The 20,132-nt window shown below is 41.6% G+C and overlaps 1 long non-coding RNA gene across 2 annotated transcripts in view; it reads left to right on the plus strand.

Moving 5' to 3' along the window:
- Nucleotides 1-5,164: 5,164 nt before the first annotated feature.
- Nucleotides 5,165-20,132, plus strand: part of LOC147756381 (uncharacterized) — a 35,443-nt gene continuing 20,475 nt past the window's right edge. The window contains exons 1-3 of one of the 2 annotated variants that reach the window (XR_015324364.1): nucleotides 5,165-5,283; nucleotides 5,611-8,025; nucleotides 19,086-19,569. This is a non-coding gene — a long non-coding RNA (uncharacterized LOC147756381). Of the gene's footprint in view, nucleotides 5,284-5,610; nucleotides 8,026-19,085; nucleotides 19,570-20,132 lie in introns of those variants that run through there. The other variant, XR_015324365.1, reaches the window with a different exon arrangement.

Consider the following 20,132-nt stretch of genomic DNA (forward strand, 5'->3'; position numbering starts at 1 on the left):
ATAATTAATACTACCATTTTAGTTAATAACATTGTAACGATCTGATTATTCAACGGAACTATCTGACCTGTTTTTTGACATAAATTACCAGTTGGTATTTTTTGACAACTCAAAAATTTACCGCTCCCAAATTTATCGATTAACCAAACATTGTGTTTAGTACGTCAAGAGGATTTGCTTGACTGATAATGATGGATGCCTTTACGAATTTGGCACTTTGAGTGGCAGATACTTGAAGTATTTGGCTTAGCGATTCTCTAGCAAGACGGGAAACAGGCGACAAGACGTACTAATACTTCTTGCGGCCAGTGGATATACATACCTCCTTCTTGCAGCAGCAAATGATTCTACACTGTAAAGGCATGTCTCCAGTTTTTGTATCTGCGAAATGCATATGACCTTGGGCTTTATAATGAATGTGGTATCATGCTTTCTACTCTGTCCTTTGTAATTTGTATATTTTTTAAGGCTTGTCTCTTGGGTGCGGGCTCTAACTGGACATAGTGAATACTGGATAAGATCCGGTGCGCTCCTACCAGCCCTAGAACAAGGGACGACCAGAGGCACCTGCTGATTACTTGCACGCATGCTAATAACAATCTAGCGTCCTGGAATACCGAGCGCTTGTCGTATGTCGGTTTGTGTCAAGAGTAAACCTGAATAATATCATCGTTTTCAGGCTGCCTGTGTATAGCATATTCTATTGGCCTGATGCTCTCTTCATATAAATGCTGTATTGGTAAAATCAGATATACCCAAAAAAGCGCTTAAAGAAGAAGCAAGACGTAAGATAGTCTATAGGTATGTACAGTCTTCTCCAATCGCATCTGTCTATCTATCTCGGTCGTAAAACTGCTTGTCAATGTAACAGTTTGTACACATTTTCGAAAGAAACAATTGGTTAAGCTAAAGAAAATTATTCAAAAATTGTTGTCTAGTCACTGCAAAACACTAAAGGCATACATGAAAACCGGAGCTTTGAGTACAAGGACGTTTTCTTCACTTCGCCAATCAGATCTAACGAAGTCGTCACCTCAGCATCATTATGGCCATCAGTATGATCGGTAGCGCAGTCATAACCGGTTAATCTATTCACTCAAATCAGGAACAATTATATATACGTATACATATAACATAGGCTTTTCAAAGAGTTGTATGCTCTTGTTCTAGACGGTTTTTATTTTGCAGTGCAACCCTTTAAGTTAATTATGAGCCAATTTTGGAAGAGTCTGGTGGGAAGCGACGTATGTAGTTTGTAGAAAGGAGCGCGGTACTGCTATGAGTAGCAGCTTAAAACAATCCGTTAAAACAGAAACTACAGCTTATTAACGAGGACGGCTATCGTTTTAGGGTGACATCGTTTAAACATGTTAGTACTATAGTATAGACCAAATATTTACTGGGATTTTCAGCGCAGTTTGTTACACAAACTACTGCACGGATAGTCAGATAGGCCGGATACGAGTTGGCAAACGGTAGTAGAATCCCGTTTCCATCAAGCGTTTCCCACGCGCGCTTCTCGGAGAGCTGATTCACCGTCATCCACTCGTCAGTTGTGTATTTGACTTGTTCGCAGTTGCAGGTTTGAAGAGGAGACAGGAGCGGTGGAAGTTGCATTTAGCTGGGAAGATGTCTCTGCCACCGGGGAAAAGGGTGGGGGAATGTGGTAATAGCCGCGCTACCGAGCGTCAGTAAACGCATCGTGCGGAAAATAATTTCACTTCATTTTCATAAATTGGCCCGTGGCTAGGCTAAGCTAGAGTAGCAATGAGCTACTACCGCAGCTAGCGGATGTCGGCCAAGCAGGCCTCCCCTACCAGGAAGGATAGACAGCTGCTTCCTCGAGCCGCCACCACCGCCGTCGGCTGAGCGTTTGTCTCTTTCTAGGACGCTGCTTTACTGGCTACTTCGGACTTCAACTAAAACCTCTCTAGGCGTACGGACCTGCCAACCCGCTCCATCATACACACAGGCGCATACATTAGCGGTTGGTGGATTTCACGCCTGAGATGAGGCTCTAGGCTAAGTGCGCCTCACCAGCGCGACAGGGTATCTACTCTGTTCAGCACACGTTGGACAACACAGGCACTTACTTCCTCTTTCCCATTCTGGCTAACGTTGCTTTCGCATAACTTCAACTTGTGTGGGTAGCGAGATGTCTAAGTGGGAATATATAGGGAAGAGCCTACTTAGTGCCAAGGACAGACACTTACCATCTGGCGGCTAGTTCGGCCAGAGGGAAAGAGTTTAACACTGAAAACAAAGATTTAGAGCTACAGGCGCAGCAGAGTCACTGTAGGCATCAGACTAACCCGGTGTTGAATGCTCGAAACAAAAAGGCAAGAGAACAGAAAAAGTGGTAACTACAGACTGAGTTCCCAAAAAGGCCAACAGTGAAAACAGACATATTTTCCACTCCCGAAAAACGGAGTGATTTCGTGCACGCGCGACGAGTGTTTCTGTTGCAAATATAGCGGAGCTGACGATGCAACAAGGGTTCTAGTTCTAGCTTTGGAGTGCTGGCGTGACTTCGTTTAGGTTTTGAGCTAACTGAGACTTTGTCTACAGCTCACGCTGCCGCTATTGAAGCACCTTAGTGTGCAACAGTGAATATTGACTTCGGTTACTCGAGCTTTTATAAGACTGATTGTGTCAATATGCTCTGTTGTATCCAAAAATCAATAGGAGTATCAGAAGTAGCACGAGGTGGAACTGAAAAATCTGACCAAGACGAGCATTACGTATTGATTACGTCAAGCCTTCGTAGATCTTTCTGTGTATGCTTTGCGTAAACAATACGTTAAACGCACGACAAGCGTAAGCAAACGGGCAAACCACGATATGTTTAGCGATACGCACTATCTGAACATTGGGAAAGCTAAGGAAAGATATCCTATTTAATTGACAGCTCTTACGGCCTATAAACGGTACTTATATCACAACGGAATGATTTTAGTAAACAGGTATTTATTGCACAGTCGATGGATCTCTCGTAGGAATGTTGCAGTGACCAGACAGGATTGAACTAAGTACATATTGAATTTACGGCTGAAGAAGGCTCACACTGAAGTGTTGACGGCTCACTAAAACGATTAGCAAAAGCGTTCGTAACAGATCTGGATATTCTTAAAACAGCAACCTTAAAAAAAAATAAATAAATTAAAAAAAAAAGCAATTTTCCTATCCTTATTCCAAATCAGAAGAACCAGGAAGCTTAGTAGCTCCACTAAAAACTACGAAATGCATTAAGAAACGATTAGGAGGCAAATAATTAATAAAATCACTAAAAACTAACAGTCGGCTCATTAATTCATTAAAAAAATATTTTTCCAGACTTTCGCTTTGCTAATATTTGTACGTGTCTAATCATTATAGCGAGATGCATTATAAAGGAGGAAATTTAGGAAAAAAATTATAATTGTGCTTAATAATAATGATTTTTTCTGTCTGTCTATCCAAGCAGAGAGTAATATCTATAGCCCGTTTGTGCAAGAAGCTGTAGTCCCTGCTGTTTTTGAAATGCTCATAATTCATCACCATATTGTAAATAATCGCGCTACAGAGGCGTTCATAGATTAAATTCAATATTGTTTTATCACGGGTGGTCACCAGTCACAGTACTTATTTACAGGGTAAAATATCTGAATTCGAATACATTTTTGCAAGCTGTTTGTTGTATTGGACATGCTTTTGCGGGCCTCTTCAGCCTATCATGATGAAAAATGAAGCGTCGCTTTTAAAATTTGAGCAAGGATCAGCTATTAATCCAGTACGTCCATGCGCAATGAACACCCGCCTAAATTATAAATACTCTTGTCGCCCAAAATCGATGGTTCACATTATCACCAGGCTCCATCTCAGAAACTTCTCAGAAATCCGACAAAGATCTTCAGGAGGCAAATCGAAAGACCTTTAATGCAGTTTAGGTTTAAACGGTTTGATAATTTTTTAACAATTTTTTAACTAAAAATTAGCGGTTTTTTTGAAGAGCAAAATATCGATTGCCAATTGGGTAATTCACATAACGTCCAACGGTTAATCGTTTTGAGACTTTGTGCCTTTTTGCATTTTCTTATTAGCCGTTTTTTTCTTACGTACGTTGAAATATCTATTTCGATTGCGTGGTGCAAAAATAGTTTGCAAAAGAAGTCCGGATTTCAACGCGCTATAGTTAGTCATATAGTTCAGGACTGGGTGACGAGAATAAAAAATTTAATTCTTTTATTATATAGCAAGACTTTAATAAACCCCGTAAAAAGGGGAATCGTAACTTGCTCCTTATCTTGTCGTTTAAACATTGTAAAACAACATAACTAAGTAGAGATTTGTTTAATATTTCAGCAGCTCGACCGATGTAGGGCTGGTCCATCATGCTCAGGGCCCATATCACACTCCGTTTTTACTTGCGAAATTATTATTCGTATTATATCATGGGAGAAAATTTTGTGTTGACCATTTTACATCTTATCGTTTTGTAAAAGGGGCACTCTCATACAATGCAACCGATAGAGGATCTTAATGGGGCGTAGAAAGCGAATTGCTTATATTTATAACACCTAGGTGGGGTTATGGTCCAATTAGTTATAGTTACAGATATAATTAATGCGCTACTTTACTACGCAATACTTAGTTTTGCTATTACATGGTTGGACGTCCTAAGTATTACTTCGTTTGATTAAAACATCTTGTCTTACTCGAATGCGGCCCATGGACCACAACAGGAATTGTTGTTTTTGCCATATTCTCAATCTATTGGTGCAGTTGTAGCATAGTCTACAGCGAGCAATTATAAAGTTTGCATATTTTAAAAACCTATCTAGGACTACATATACAGATAATGGAACAAAATCAGCAGAAGAAAATATTATAGACCCACCGTTTGAATCGATGCTATATTAATAATGTATTGCCGCGTAGCGTAACAAATTCATGTAGTAAAAACCAAAATTGATTCTACAGAACAATCGGCAATACGCTACGATAACGGGTGATATATCAGGTCTTTTTCCCTAAACCCAGCTGGATCGATATTTCTTCATTACAGCGGCAGCTCTCTGTTAATGCTTGGAACTTATCTTGCGGAACTTGCGGAACGACAAGATGCGCCATACTTTAAAGAAATGTACTTTTACGAGAAATTAACTATTGTCTCTATTCTTTTTTTAGCCACATATGCTCATGTTGCTCTGCATCTCAAAACGTGGCCGTCACGTATTTCGAGTTTTACATCCGATACCGGCGTTGGGCATCCTATCAGACGACCGGTTTCCAGGGCGAGACGAGGTGTGTCAAGGCCAATCATTCGAATCCAGACTAGCACCTCGTTACATAAAACAATAGACGTTATTGCTAATTTTAGTGCACATTTTTCATAGAGACTGTTATTTCCCTGTGCCTTCGTAGAGTGTTTGTCATATATTTATCTCATTTTTATAACACTCGGTTAGCAGAAATGTAAACGGAGCATTAATTTTGCAACTGTCTCAGTGTTACTATATACTCCAGTCTTCTCTGCATGCTTTATAGTAAATCGACGATTCATTCGAGTGCGCTACTTGTGTTTCCTGACTTATTTATTGACCCAATTGGCCCTCTTTTGTGCTATTTCAGTTCTGTTCGGCTTGCCGTCCTTGCATCTGTAGCCTTGTGGAGAAGTTACCATTTCTCTGCAGGGAATTCCCCTTTTAGGCCCGCATTAGACACTATCTCATGTTGAAGCCCATTTGACTAAGGACGATTTTCTATGGTGGTTAAGGTTCGGTAATTTCAAAACGCAAATGAGGAACGTAAGCCTAAACGTGGAATCCAAGAGGGACATGGGGAAAGGGGCGGAAGGAATCGTCCGTCTAGCATAAAGCAGTCCTGCTACAACGAGGGCTCGCCGTCGGCTGTGTGTGCCAGCAAAGCTTTGCAAAAACCTATTTGAGCGACGAGATGGAACAAATCGCTAAAAAATCTTCCACAAAGCTGGCGGCCTATCCCCTGCGGTCCACACTAAGATGCTTGCAGCCAGGGCTAAGGCAGCGGCTGCCTAAGAAACGTCTTTGGTACCGGCAATTCTTTGCAAGCAGTCAGACAGCGCGCGATGGACGACCAGCACCAGCAGCGGCGATAGAAAGTTAGTCGCTCCGTATCAACATCACCCTTAGAAGGTTGGAAAGTCTCTGAATGGCCGGCGGGCCGGTCCACACAGGGAAATCTAAAATGTCGAGTAACGGTGTAGTCTGGCTGGTAGTAGCTGTGTTACAAAAAGGAAGACTTTTAACCTTCAGAATGGCTCAAATGGTGTGGAAGGTGGTCAATGGGCACTTGGCTTTCTTAAGGGCTCCGCTGACTAAGAGCCCACCATTGGACGGAGTCGTTAGGAGTGGGAGGTTTCGCATCCTAAGGCGGCCGCTACTACGTCTACTACTATCACTAACGCCAGCAGCAGGCGTTAGGTGTTGGAAGCGCTGACGGCGGATGAAGCGGCTTGCCGCCGGGGGCATCGACGCGTCCCGAGGGATGCTTTTTGAAACGAATTTAACTTCCCTTCCTAGGGCTGACTATGATGATGCTTCCAACTCCGACGGCACGGCTGCTGCTTGCAGCGTCCACTAAGCGGGAGAGCACTTTTTTTCTGCTTACCATACGCGTGCCCCATAACTGTTTCTGTGAGATCCTTGCAAAGGTCTCGTAAAAACTGACTGCAATCAGTGGCTAATTCGGTAGCTGCTAACGTTCCAAGTCATAGCTGCAATGGATATTTTGAAATTATACTCACAAATTAATTAAGCCAAGCTGATAGATAGGCATCTAATTATCATTCTTGCGTTAGGCAGATCTTCCTATATCGAAATTAAAGCGATTCACTTAAATTTACTTTTATATTCTCGCTGGTATTTTGGTCGCACCGGATGTCGTCCTGCGGCCAGGTCGCAAGTTTTAATCAAAAAAAGACAGCATTTCAAATGCGTCAAAGTTACAAGTTTGTGCACTAAGTTCGTTTGGACACGTTGTTTATTACTTGTTTTTTTACAAATATTATGTAATTGTAACCGATCAGAAATATGGTCAGAATTTTAAGTAATTCTTAAGAGAAGTGTTGTCATCAGGGGGTATTTAAACGGCGTATCTTGTAATGTTCCTGCAGTTATAAATTGTAATGTCAGTAGAGAGGAAAGAAATTCGCGTTCATCCGTAATTCCTAGTACCTGTCATACGCCTGCCCATAGCCGCGGCAGTAAATATTATGCATAACGTATTGAAAGGCGAACTCGAAGCTTATCGATTTCTAACACTATTTATCCACAACGCTCACCTATTTAGAAAACAAGGGTGTATTGTTTCTTGAATCTCGAAATAAATTACTACATATGGCTCGCCCCATAGGCTGAGCCTGAGGAAGCAAAGAGGTCATGTGCTCATACGTGCACAGCTGTGTATACTGGTACGATGTGTCGCACGTAAGCACCCTCAACGGTTATCGAGCTCAGTTCAAACATAGTTTCGTTGCTGTTAGAAGGAAGACTTCGAACTTTACCACCGCTCACAATTTCGATGAATCGTAACGATTTGCACACCGGAGGCAAATGTGACCTTGGACAAAAATTTTCATCCTACGTTGAATGAAGTCTGGAACCTACGGGGTGAAGTCAACTGAAACGTTTCGAACTTATCTTTAAGCCGAAAAATGGGTCAAACTTTTAGACTTTAAATGCCTCACAAACCCCATTATACTGTATTGAGTTGCACCCCATTATACTGCATTATACTGCATGAAGTTGGTAGGCTGTGCACAAGTAAAAAATATTTGATTTCAGCCGAAATGTTTTTTCCCCATTTACCACATAGTTCTAACCATACCTTGTAATTATCATCTGTTTAGCCTTCGTTGCCTCAATCTAAAAGCACTCGATTCTGCATGCAGTATAAAAACGCATATATATATATATATATATTAATAGACCGATATGATTGGCACTCTTTTTATGTTAGGCTGCCATCGTAAAATCGCCAATAAGGACGCAGACGTAACTAAAAATAGTAAGTAATTCATCACCCCATAAACGCTCTGCAGGAGAAGGTATAAATAAATGAAGAATAGGACAAATGAATTTTTCAGACTCGATATTCGCTAATCTATGGTTGACGTTTTTTTTTTTGTATTAGCATTACCATTTACCTAATTTTTCTGGAATATCTGTATTTTACCTAAACTCGAGTATGTAAGAAGTTAGCTCTATTCCCCCTTACAACGTTTAGAGGGTATAAATACAATACATCGGTTGAAATCAGAAATCAGCTAGACTTTCTTACACTGATTTACAAGGGTTTGTAATTCCACTGTCTCATTTATTTAGTTCTTTCTTTCGGTTTATTATAAAATCCAGAATACGTGTGGATAATGCAAAAATTGAGTGATATTTAATTTCATAGTAATGGTTACCATAAAAAAATGAAATGTTCCACATTATTAAGTTACTATTCCATTTTCCCTTGTGTTAACAGCCGTTAGACAAACTTTTCAATGGCGCTTCTAAGAGGCATAAATGTAATTTTTTGCAGTGTAAAATAATACTGTTATTTTATGTCATGCCTTAATAGCTGTTACTTACTCAGATGACATAAATGTACAGACACCAGCTATAGCCACTATCTTAAACAATCAAATACTAGCAGTACATTTAGTGACGTATGAATCGGAAGCGAAAGCACGAATTTCAACTGGTAAGTACAGAAACGAGCGTTGGCATTACTGAGCGAACCAAGATGTGTCACATGTCCATTAAGTTACATACATATAAATAACTACATCAAATTAATCAACTACCCCAAAGTTCGAGCTATTCAGGTTATTTTTCTGATTCTCCGCGTCTCATAGTGATGCAGACATTATATGTATAATCGCCCACACATATGATACACGTATATGCAAATATTCGTACAAAAAGTGGCCGAAGGGAACTAGGCGTCCGCTTTTTACCGCACAGAGGTCAGCCGCAACGGCGTTTTACATAATATGGCTGCAGGGACTAGCGTCAATGCCGTTTACATATGCATTGGCTGGCGAAAGCGCCGCTGATGCCAGGACGAACTGAGAGGATGTAAACGAAGACGAGGTGATATCTACATTAGCTACTCTAACAAAAGGATAGAGGACCTGAGGTCGTTGCCGTCGCGCTGCATCGATAGCATCGTCAACGAGGCAGAAAATGCTGCTGCCTCTAGTAGGGAAAACGCTATCTCTATTTGACGAAGTGCCAAGGCGACCCATGAAAGTGGGACGGGTTTTTAGGAGACGAACGGTAAGGCTAGAGAAGATGACAAAGGCGCTTTGCCGGACTGACGAAGGTTGCCAGGGGGCTACAAGGTTGCGTATAAGCGAAAACAGGCGATCAGTGGCAAGTGGTGGGCTCGGGCAGGCAAAAAAGAGAAAAGCTAAGGACGTCACTCTTTTCCTGCTATCTCGTCTTCGTTGGGAACTAATAGGCTGGTGCGCGGGCAATCGGTCGATCGGATCGGTGAGCTGGCGAAACGACACGTAGTCTGCTCTGCGCTAACTCCTCGAGAATATGCTGACCGGGTTGGCATGTAATATAGCAGGATGGGTCGAATAACTGAACGAAAGGCCAACGATAGCCGTTGCGACGGCAGCAGCACCTATAACGTCGTGAGGACCAGATTGACAGGAGAGCGGAATCAGCCGCATCACGATAATGCAGAGAACCTCGAGCATTGAATGCATCAGAGAGAGGATAGTGGAAATGATGGCAGGGCTAGTAGGCGGGCTCTGGTGCCGCTGGAAGTATGGAGGGGATTGGAAGCGGAACAAAGAAAGAAAGGTAATGCGTCAGGATGGGACAGCGCTAGTGGAATCACGGTAACCGTCAGATCGCGGACAGTGTAGACGCAGCAGCAGAGGTGCAGTGCAGTAGGCCTATCATCCGTCCAGCGAGTGGGAAGCTTAAGAGACGGATCGCGGAATCGAAGGCCCAAGAACTATCCACTTGCCGAAGACTGAATTTTCTCTTTATCTGTTTCTGTTCTTCTCGCTTTCCTCTTTTCCAATGGAACGAAACTATCGGGGCGGCACGGACGGAGGGTCTGTAAAAGCTAAAAGGGCGTACAAGCTATATGATATGGTACGGCCTCATCCCTCAGTCTGCTGGTACACCGCGACTACCGATAGACACAGTCACGCAAACGGAATACAGGACAGGGCGGTTTTGGGTTCTGAAAACAGATCTGTCGAATTGGTCAAGGTAAGTAATGCGGAAAGAAAGAAAAGTCTTGAGGAAGTCGTTTGCGACAAACTACGGAGGGGCCACTTTGAGCAGACTTAAATAACTCGCTTGCATAAAAGGAGCTTACAGGGACGCGCTGTTTGCATGCCTAGTCTGTACTAGCTATATTGACTCTGGCTGGATCGGAACTGCTCAAAGGGAACTGGAGGTAAATTCCCAGGAGAAGGGGCAGGAAAGATTGAAATGCAATTTGCGCATAGTGGCAGCGCTCGTACTGACCGTGATGACGATGGAAGTGCGTTGGCACGCTGTTTATGAAATAAGCTAACGTTGCCAGACTGCGGAACTGAATTTCCTGGCAGCCAGTAGTCACGCGTACGATTCTAAGAGTGTAGCGACTAGACGAGCATCTAGACTTTCTCCACTGCCATTGAGCGAATGTTTCTGAGACTCTTTGAGCTACCAGTAGCCGTAATAGGGAGAAGTCGCCCCGTGTAGTTGTGCATTTGGACGACTTTATTGCTCCGCCCTTAACGTTCTGTGACTTTCGCATTCAAAAAATAGTCCTACGGGGATAAGCCCTCGTTGTGCAGAGTATGTCTGGCGAGCCTCATACGACTTAGCTTAATCTGAAGAGATCCCTCGGTAGGCTAGAGCAACGACAGATGCCTATGATAAACTATTGTCCAGTGTTAGTACGATGTTGGATGTACTAATGGAGGAATAATATTCATCGGTGGAATAGGACTGTTTCTCTACCTGTGGATATTTCGAAGCCTTTTGCGAAATGTGGCCGCTGATGGGCGGTTATAGTCAGTAAGTTAGCCTTTGGGTGAAACATTAACAGCACAAGTATAGCTATGAGCAGTTCATTCAACTTCAGTATACTCCAATTATGAAGGTCAGAACGTATGACGGATACTTCTAGGTAATCTACTCGGATGCAATTTGCCAAATGGCCATCCCTTGGACCGCGATGACAATACAACAATATATTAACAACAATGATATAAATTCATCCTAGGTGGATGATTGCAATAGCGCCAATATTTACACACATTACAGAAAACGATATGATGAACTGTAATTAATGAAAATCCTTTCTGTACGAATATGGCAACGTTTGTTCGGCCAGAGGTATGAATCATGGGCCTAGTTCTCATACATCGGAACTGGGCCAGACTAAAATATAAAGGTGCACTACATCGGTGCCGTTTAAAAATACAACTGAAATAGTAACTTTCTGCAAGAAACAAGTGGAATAGCGATCTAAGTCAGAACCATTCCAATAGGTAACTAAATCCAATACCCTTAACCTATCTTTGACTCGAGATAAAATACAGAGCTTATTTTGCTTTATCCTTATGTTTAAAATTGGACCCTTTATTTTATGAAACAAATTATTAATCGTTAGTCCTAACTGTGGGGCTACTTGTAATAGAATTACTATTGAAAACGCCACAAACATACAGAAAAAATAAAAAATGAAAATTTCTTTAAAAAAAGTGTTGTAAGAATATTTCTGTGCTAAGAAACGTTTTGTAAAGTATTTTCAACTATAACCATATTTAACTATAACTACTAACAAATAGTTTGTTAATTTATAGCTTTATCAAGTATAAAGAGAGGCTGAAACGACAGTTCTAAAATTAATAAATTTGAAGTAAAGCAACCAGTATTAATGCCGCGCTTCTCTTCGCGTTACTATTCTATAATAAACCAATTTTACCAATATTCTTAATAAGGGCCTTTTTCAAAAGTTATTTTAATTACATTCTTTATATTCGCCCTAAACACATTTATAATGCCGATATTTTAAATTTATTTATAGAGATTAGTTATACACCGAGAGCGATAGGGTAGAAGCGTGGAGCCTTTTTTTTTTTTGAGAAATATATAGAGTTAAATTCGATTTTCATCTGGCCTTGGAGCAAAAAAACAGTCGCACGAAGAGATCAAAATTGAATGATATCAACTATCAAAGGAACGAGAGGATCAAAGCTACACAGAGTAAACCAATACTGGTGTAGACGTAATAACGTTACAGCTCATCATCCTGGATTGTTGGACGAGAGAATGGGTCAGTGTCTTGTTGAAGGACACTGATTTGCTTATCCAAGGCGCGTGAAACCCTGGCCGTGGATATTGTCCTAGTCTCATCAATAGCAGCACCTTATTTGCAACAAGCACGTTCGCCATGGACATATGACTCATGGTTATTAGCAACACTATTTCAGATGTCACTGTCAGAGTGGTTCGATCTGGCGGGTTAGGTTTAATACCATTATAAATATTATACATAGGTTGGTCATCTAGGCACCTGAGAGATTCGCATCGAACTGCACTCCAGCTGGTCTATCCTTGCTAAATATTCACGAAGAACTTCTCTTGCCGTTTACCGATTTGTGACACTGGTAGGTATTCGGTGACTCATTCAGATGGCAGAGGGCCAGGTAGCCGTGGAACCATCGAAAGCCTCTTTAGTCATCGAACCCCAGAGTCTGCAGTTCGGAGCCTACTTCGCTGTGAGCTCAAACAAATGTGGCCGGAAGCTAATGGCATTACTACGGTTGAACAGAGTTAATAAGCCACTAATTAGGGACTAACTGTGCATGTTCGAAGCCTATCTATATCGCACCCTTCATAGTTAAGACATTCGTTTTCCTTTCGCTTCATTCACGTGATCCCCTTCTACTAATTGAACCGGCAGAATACAGAGGTTAACATTCGGACTTCCACTGAATCGACTGCTGAAGTTTCCATTGAGCAACAGGCGCTTATGCCACGTTGATAGTAAGTAATTTTATGAGTTGTTGCGAAGCGGAACAATGTTGAAACGGCGTCCCTGAACATCTTTTCGTCCGCTTTACAACTATAGCAAGGTAGATGGCCTCTCTTTTATGTAGAACGACATCCATAAGCTGCGTCTGGGCGGGTCTGGGGCTTCGGATCAATTAAGTGCAACCCTTGTAAGCCATTGTGCTTTCCATTAAATACTTGCTTTTGTAAAAATGAAGTTACATTCAATCTAGCATATTGATGTGAGATCAAAGGAAATATACCCAAAATATTACTATAATAATACTAAGTTCACGAGTTCGGTAATCGTCGTTCGCTTGGCTGTGTGGTTCTGCCGGTTAAAGGGTCTCTAGCCTCCCGATTTGCGCGCTAATTTTCAAGCTTCATATTTGTATATCTGTATCTGCGTATGCATCATCGTGTGTAGCCCAACTGAGGACTGCCAGCGTGTCTGTAAATGCGGAAATCCTGAGATGCTTGTCATCCGGTCATGATGTTGACGTGGCACTACTATAGCATGTGATGCTATTTGGTTCTGTGGTCAGAAGAGCTTCTCGTCCAGTATGTTGATGCTAGCCAACGATTACAGGTAACAGATCATAGAACACACGTATCGAGTGAACAAACACAGTCCGTGATCGAGCTCTAAAGCGTGGAACACGAAAACGCAACGTGGGCTAGGAAGTGAGGAGGAATGATTCTCTGCTATACGAGGCTCAATAGAAAACCACGATGAGGGCCAATAGAAACAGTGGCGCAAAGGACAAAGCGACGATCAACAACACCAAGCAACAAATCGGGCCGGAATATCTCGCACGCGCCGCACTGATGAGTAATGCGGAAACGGCACCGGTGGCCGAGTAGTACCGAAGAAGACGGAGAGAAAGAGGGAAGTAAGACAGTGCAAAGGGATGTTTATTTTTATGTGGGCCTCCTTTTCCGTCCTGGTCCGTCTACTATGTGGACAGTCTACTACATATAAACTATAGATGTAGGTAGAGGCTTATGTGCCCTACCGGTAGCGCGCCTGGGTGTAGGAGAATGTGCGTTTTCGCTGGGGTGAAGACACGTTATTTTGCAACGGGCACTATACTGTCCACAATGAGTGGCTATTGGTTTCAAAGAAGACCATCTGTAACGCACTCCTATTTGCTGTCCTCTTACCACATTTGATAACGAAACAACTGAAACAGAACATATGCAATGCTTGCCAAAACCCTCTATTTTTCGATGCACTGATTGTTACTGTAAAAATGTTAACGTAATCGATATTTTTCCATATACTTCCATGAACATATACAAGCCGCTCCATATTTTCTAGCAAGGCAACGTTGATTTTAAAACGTGTATTTTATTCCATTTTCAAAATTTTCCAAGTACACACACGAAGAAGTGGGGTGCAGGTTGCGTTACTGGATGTTTTCTTCCTCCAAATTCCAACAAATGGGGCTACTTGAGACACCTGCTATAAAGAAGCAAAGTACCCAGCCCATTTTTCCACTAGAGCCTAGCCCTCTCCAAAACAATATCTTCCATAGCAAAGCAGACTGCGTATTATAGAAATCACTACACTGAGCTTTATGACATTATTTCCGTGGGGACTATATGGGGTAATATTATTTCGCGTTTATATTAAAGAAAATGTCGATTTTTAGTTATACAGAAAAAGCGGAAGAACCAAGTCAACGAGGTGGACGCGTATATGGAGTCAAAATAAAGCAAATACGTTTTTTATTATGAAGCAATGGTAAAAACTAAATCTAATAAGTTCTATTATTCTTATAACACCATGGTTCCATCGCTGTAGAACTTCTACTAAACCCAGGTCAAAAATTGTGACAAATAATTTTTGCATTCGTCCTATGGCAAAGTATTAAATAGAGTTCTGCAGAGACCGAAACAGACGGTAGCCTAATGGTGCAGGATCCGGACTATAAAGTCGATGCATTGCAATTTCCCATCCGAGTTTGTTTCTCTGTTTCTCTAAAAACATTTAGAGAAACTAAACATGTCATTGGGACACCTTTTTTTATTCGCTAGTTCCTGTCTATTAAATTCAATGGTTTGCTGTCATCTTGCTGAGAGCCGGAGCAATTTTTTAGCAACAACTCATAATGCGCGATTCTCTTTAGTCCCGCCGAACACGTAGCCTTTTTTATCATCACTTTAGGTGTTCTCACAGATCGTGGGGCACGTTTTCTTCATCTGTCCATTAGGGTAGTATGTTCTCATCACATGTGCCCAACCGAGTTTGACAGATGGAGATCTGATTAAGTCCATCCAAGCGGCATCTACATAAAGCTTTTTGTGGTTAGTTTATTTCGAATAGTTTTCATAATGAATGACTAGTCCTTTGGCGATACTCAACCCTTGCTATATTCCACCAGCTTTTTTCGTAACTGGTCGATCCAACGAGCAATGATTTCGCATTGCAATTTCCCGAATGAAAACGACACAGTCATCTCTGGCTCGTTTCTTCGGTGACAACACACATTTTTTGTGAGTTTTGCAGAAGTTTCGCTCAGCTTCGAGGCGCTATTTTAAGCCTAACTAAAAGCATTCAAGCAATTTTAGCATACCTACTACTGTCAGACTTCAACCTTTAAATGACACCAACACCAACCTTACACAGATTACCTAAAAAATGCAACCTAAGGTCATTTAGATAGAAAAAAATTGTCAATACTTTTTCAAGGACTCAAAAAAAGATATATGTGTATACGCTAAACTAAGCCCACTGTTTTCATGCTAATGTGCCACACTTGTAAAATAGAATTTTGTGTGGCGGCGGAATGAATATCTGTAACGCTTTCTCAAGTACCAATAATATTGTTGATAACTATACCGTAGGCTACTATTGCTTGTTCCGGCGGTAGCGTAGTGCGTACCGTATTATAATCTTAGGGACACGTTTTGGTCTAGGTTCGAACCAGGGCATAGACGCTCGATTCGTGTAGTTCTGGTAGGATGCTTAACGGCGATATCGGATACTCGAAATATAGACGCTTGTAATGCTTCAACGTTTTATTTAAACACTAAATTCTTTGTATTGGACTAGGGTTTAGAACTCAACCTTCAACGGTTCAAGCTAACATTTCTACGAAAATGTTGGGTGCTTTGGATTTAATTTGTAAATCGATTAACAGCGCAGCGGAAGGGTTCGTTACGACCGACATTCTGTAAAGCGTACGCGGACCTGTGTATTATGTATCGCTACCGGCATCCCACATATATACCACCAGGTTAGATCAGTCCATGGCGAGTTAGCCACTATGTTTTGCTTGCTTGTAAGACTGCTTTCCATCATATCCAGTCCAGCCAGGCCCCCACGATGGTCCTGGTGCTTAGCCCAAATCAATTGAAGACAGGTTTGTTCTTCACCACTGGCACCGTTGATGATCAGCCAATTTAGCAATCGATCAAATCACCGCTAGGTGGAAATGTGTAACGTATTGGTCTGACAGTGCCGTCCAGCCCTTTGTTTGAGCCCGATGTCCCTCAAAAAATCGTTGTTATACCGTCTTCTATCTTCAGATCGTCTTCTTCACTTCAAGCTCGCGCCATCAAATAAAAGAAACCGAATCTTTATTATTTAAATGCGAACGATGCAGTATGTCGTGCCATAGCTCCACTACAAACAGCATACGAATAAACCAAGGCAGGACAGAGGAAAAGGAAAAGCATGACGGGATATTTCGCTGCAGCTACTTCTGCCAGAATTCCCTCCGCCCCGTCCCAGAACAGGCGTTCTAGGACGGGGCAGAGGGAAAAGGGACAGGCGACACAGCAAACGAAAACTTTTTGCCCATCGGCAGACACCGGTGGGTTTCGGCACTCGGCGTCCAGCTCTTGACAGCATTTTCCTTTCCGGCGACGGTGCCATGGACCGCTATTTCCTTGGCCTGCAGCTGCTCCAGATTTGTTGTCTGTTGTCCTTGGTGCCAACCTTCTCTTTGTACCCACTTGCAATCACAGGCCGTCTGTAGGATGACGACAAGCAGTCCGTGTGTGCTACCTTCACCCAACCCTCAACTAGCGCTCTGACAAAGTAGAGGGAAGCCGGCTGAAGAGAATAATGCTTGTAAAGAGCATCACCAGATGGCGCCATCTCGTTCAACAGCAGGACTAAATATCAAAGTCAAAAAAGATAGGTTTTTATCTTCTCTTTCCCTCTATCTCTCGGTCTGATTGGCCGATTATGTGTTACAGGAGTTATCTGTACGGGTAACTTATTCATTTAACTAGAAAACGTCACAAATTAAAAACGACGAACATGGTCGGGCGGCAGGATGATATGTATATTTATATTGAATATAGCATGTTGTACTGCTACGTTCGTTGTTATTTTACAATATGTGCCTAACTTAGAATAATTTTAAAGAGCCATATGCGATAGTCCCGCTAACGGATCGTAGCCTGAAAAAAACGCGAACGAGATAAGACTAGACTAATAAAACGGGCAGAAGAATTCTCACAATAAATCATATTTTAACAGTGGTCGGAGAGCTGAATAATAAAAGCAGAATATAATTAATCTCTGTAGAATGCTCCATTTGTTTGGAAAGGGCTAATAATCGAATTTACGTAACCTAGCTACTTCTAGACATTCGATAAATTTGAAAAATGCTTTCTGTAAAATGTGATAAAAAAATATTTCAAAGGCTATCAAGAGTTGGTCATCCAAGCTTTTAAGAATTACCTAATCACTAGAAGATACGATGTCGTTGAAGCTATCAATATGAGTTACATTCTTCAAAGAACCTTCGTGACAATTGCCTCAGGCCAAATGGCGGGGGAATAACAATATTGTACCTCCGTATCTCCCTGATGTAGGTCATCTACGACACATGCTGCACTAGAAAGATACAATTTCGATACTTTCACGGAATACAGTTCATTGGCAAACCTAAGAGGTAAAATATAAAGGAAAGTAACAGTTCTATCTATAACTAGATTGTTTGTCCGCTCCTCTATTTGCTTGTATTGCTTACTAACAATTCGTACTTAGTAAAAACCAAATATCAGGAATAAATTCAGTCCGCAGTAAAATAAAGCCTTTCTGTAACGGCCTTGTTTTTTAAATAAATGTGTGTCAGCTGCGGGTTTAAGGCTCTAAAAGACTCAGGCTAATTCTTATATAGAGGAACTTTGAATGGTGTCCAATTCAAAAAGGATCTTACGAGGCTTCAATACAATTCGCTGCAAAAGTAGCCTAGTCCTCGAACAAATCTATCAATGTTTCGGCTAAGCACATCAGGTACTCATACAGTGGCCTTGTTGTCCACACTTCATACGTCGATCATCTAATATCGTTCGTGATTTACACAATTGCTATTCTTACAGGCGCGTCAGCTATACCCCTAGTTGAGGAACGCCATAAATCAATAATTCGAGTACTGCTATCAACAGATACTATATAAGATACGTGTTTATAAAGAAGCTTCTACTTGTCACACTTGGCAAGGCCAAGTGATATCCATCCTATAAACGGCGCAAGTGCGGCCTGAAAGCTAAAAGAGCTAGGTCGAAATTACGTAGGCGTGATTGCTATCCATATTATGCGCCTGCAGTGATATGAAATTTAGGGCCCGGGTCATCCTTTTTCGGCCTACATGGGAACCACTAATAGACGACTGCCAAAGTAGAATTTGAAATGAGGTAAAGCAGACGATCTGAAGAGCAGCCAAACCCAGCGAAGAAGAACCAACTATTTTGCAATGAGGGCTAGAGTAGAAACGATAAATAAATGTTTTGAGTTTTACGCAGAGTACTGCCTTTAGGCATGGCCTGCTCCCAGCACAAAATGAACGGTATTCACGGCCAGTGTCAAACATGGATTGCCACCCGTTTTTAAGTTTAGTATGGAAACACGTTAGCAGTGCTGAGTTCGAGTAGAAATAATAGATTTAATTAAGGCTACATCTAAATAAATAGCAGCAAAAATGAGCGCTATCGTCGTCTTCTTTGAGCGTGCTAAGAAAGCGCTAACTCCTGATTTCACCCGTAATGAGAACTACCCTGCTAACACTGTCTATACTAATTCCAACGGTATCTTTACAGGTTCGCCATGCAGGAAAATTTTGCGTGATACACAGGAGCTGATCTAAAAATAAGAAATTGTTTTTTGATTATCTGTGAAGAAGGCATCTCAAGGGTCAACGACAGGCACTCCAGTTGTTTCCTGCACAGATCGTACGTAGCGAACAGTATTAGGCAGTATTCTTAAGCTTATGCTGCTCATCGACCCTATAAACGACATAGTGAAAGTTCATATGCAGCACTTCGCTAACGCAGATGATGTAGACTCCATGATGGTTACGCCGAAGAGAAGCTACACGGTGCTGCGAGTTCCTCTTAAGGATCTAGACAAATGCAAAATGTTCACTTAATCTGTTCGTAGCTCAAAAAAGATGATGATAACATCACCGAACACATGCTCTTTATACAATTCAAATGTTTATTTTTACACCAGATTGAGTAAAATCTTTGCCTATATATCTAAGTATACATTCTATTGCAATTATAAAACGTGTTAAGAGTTCCACATCACTGTTATTCTCTTCGACGATATCGTTCCCTGCATGATATCTAGACGTAGCAGACTACAATATTTACAAAAACGCATATCGTGAAGATTGTGATAACCATCAGTCTTCTAATAGAGTTGATTACATCGTTTCCACCGAGAATCTCTATAGTCCTTCGATCAAGGATGCCGATGTTAGAGTCTTTTGAGCTTTCTACTCTTTATGTTTCGTGTTTTACATCTAACGTCGTCGTTAGGCATTCCATCAGACAGATAGCTGGCTCCCAGCCATCACGAAGCGAACTGTGCGTCTATGACCTATGTGCGTCACGAACCTATACCATAACGTGTCCCTAAGATTACAAATACGGTAAATACGTTACCCACTAAGCTATCATAGGGATAAGCTTTTTACTCTACGTGTTCTGTAGACAACTTACGGCTCAGCGTTAGCGTGACGTTTATGTACGTGCATTTTCTATACACTCTAGCGCTTCTCCGTTCAATAGAAGCATATCGGAATTTTGTAGTTATATTCCCCTCTTTTGAAGCTCACAGCTTCCGTTTCCTATGCGTTGATG

The sequence above is a fragment of the Varroa destructor genome, unplaced genomic scaffold, assembly GCF_002443255.2.
Source record: "Varroa destructor unplaced genomic scaffold, Vdes_3.0 BEIS01000003.1, whole genome shotgun sequence".
Taxonomy (NCBI): Eukaryota; Metazoa; Arthropoda; class Arachnida; order Mesostigmata; family Varroidae; genus Varroa; species Varroa destructor.